Genomic DNA, 1,769 nt, shown 5'->3' on the forward strand with positions numbered 1-1,769 from the left:
TTAACATACATTACATAGGAAACAAACTTAAATTTTATTTTTTTTTTGTCATTTGCATAGAAAATTTCAGTAATTAGTGTAAAGGAACGAAAGAATATTTTACTGTTAACGAACTTGAAACTTGCGTTTTAAATGATTCAATAGAACAGTTCAATGTTTTCTTATAAGATATTTTCAATTGTTTAGCTTATGACATGCTTCGAAGTTTACAGTTATTACGATTTCCACGAAAATTTAGATATCTCCGCGGCAAATTTGCATTTTATGCAAATCCGCAAACCAAACCGTATTTTTATAAGAAACTCATAAATCTGAAAATTCGAATTTATGAATTTGAGGACAGTGGCATATAAGTTACTGGCAAAAAAATTTTTTTTTATGGAAAACTGATGAATTCAGTACAATGCTCGCTATTCTTCATAACAACTAAATATTTCAACCAATATGGCGGTAAACTGTTATTTCGAAGAACTTTGGTAATCTTCCAACAATTTCCTGAAAATAAACAAACTTCGTAAAATTTTGTGCAGCTTCGAAGTAAGACATGTCCAGACGAACTCAAAGTTGAGGCTGCCACTGAAATGCTGTTTTGAAACAAACAAATCAATAAAGAATTTTAAATCGGGAGCGTGTATGCGGATCTGAAAGCTGTCACACATTTTGTCAACAAAACAGAATAAATATTTTCACATCGCTTTCGTTCGGTCTGCAGGCTGAATAAAATTTGATAACTACCTGGGAGATTTTTAAAGGTACATTAACTTACATTCAACTGCATAATGAGGAGTCAAAAGGTAGGTTTCATGTCATTGAATCTTTGATTTAAGTTAATAAGATTTTATTTTCAGAAGCTCTTACTGCCCACGGAAACGATGGAAAGCGAACAAAACTCCGCTGGTTTCCGAAATAGGACTGTTGGATCCATGGCGGACAAACAGAAATCAACGGTGGCCACCGTAATCATCAAGGTGCAGTTTCGCATAATAAAGCCCGCATGAGATCCAAGCCCCTGAAGAAGTACTTTCGTTCTGGAGGAACAATCGGTTCTCCGATTATGGTAAGAAACATGATATTTTTTGCTTGTTTTGAAAAGTTATCGATTTCTTTTTTACTTTCCAGGGAATATAATCACTATGAAGGAGCCATCAGTGTGATTCAGAAGATATTAGTGAACCAGGGCAAATTTGAAGGCTTATCCGAAATAAAACAGCCTTAAAGGAGTTCTGGAAGTCGTTGTTTTTCGCGTCTGGCTGGTTGCAACAAGCAGACAAGCCATTATAACTTTCGGACCAAGCTCTCTGCCGTGTTTGGCGCCACACCGCTTTTAAAAACCTCTCCGATTCTGTCAAATTTCTTCCATTGGAAAGAAGAAGGTCTTGTGCCGGAATATTGTCAGCTGGTTTTTATTTTTGTGCTAGTGCTTGGATGTGATTTTTTTGTCGAAAAATATGTGACGGCCGTTTAGTTCACTAAAAAAGAAATCTGGAAAAGAAGTAAAATAAATCAAAATTTAACGGAGTTTAGTACTTAACTCATTTTCAGAAAACATTTCCTTGAACTCTCAAAGCAAAGGAATATTAAGCGATCGTTTCTCAGGTTCTTTCTACATAAAAATAAAATGTTCTGGCGACTGATTTTTCCCCTCGTTTGCTGAAAAACTCTAATCGCTCATTAGCCGAACGCTGGAGACTTTGCTACATTTTTTTCCTTGGACTGCTGTCAGAATCATATCGAAAAAGGATGTAAATTAAGAGTTCATGTAAACAGAA

At 35.2% G+C, this 1,769-nt stretch overlaps 1 long non-coding RNA gene across 1 annotated transcript; it reads left to right on the plus strand.

Annotated features, from left to right (window-relative positions):
• Positions 1-656: 656 nt before the first annotated feature.
• LOC129740552 (uncharacterized) lies at positions 657-1,487 on the plus strand. Its single transcript, XR_008736278.1, has 3 exons — positions 657-794; positions 849-1,057; positions 1,120-1,487. It is a non-coding gene; the product is annotated as an uncharacterized LOC129740552 (long non-coding RNA).
• Positions 1,488-1,769: the final 282 nt, after the last annotated feature.

The sequence above is a fragment of the Uranotaenia lowii genome, chromosome 1 (genome assembly GCF_029784155.1).
Source record: "Uranotaenia lowii strain MFRU-FL chromosome 1, ASM2978415v1, whole genome shotgun sequence".
NCBI lineage: Eukaryota > Metazoa > Arthropoda > Insecta > Diptera > Culicidae > Uranotaenia > Uranotaenia lowii.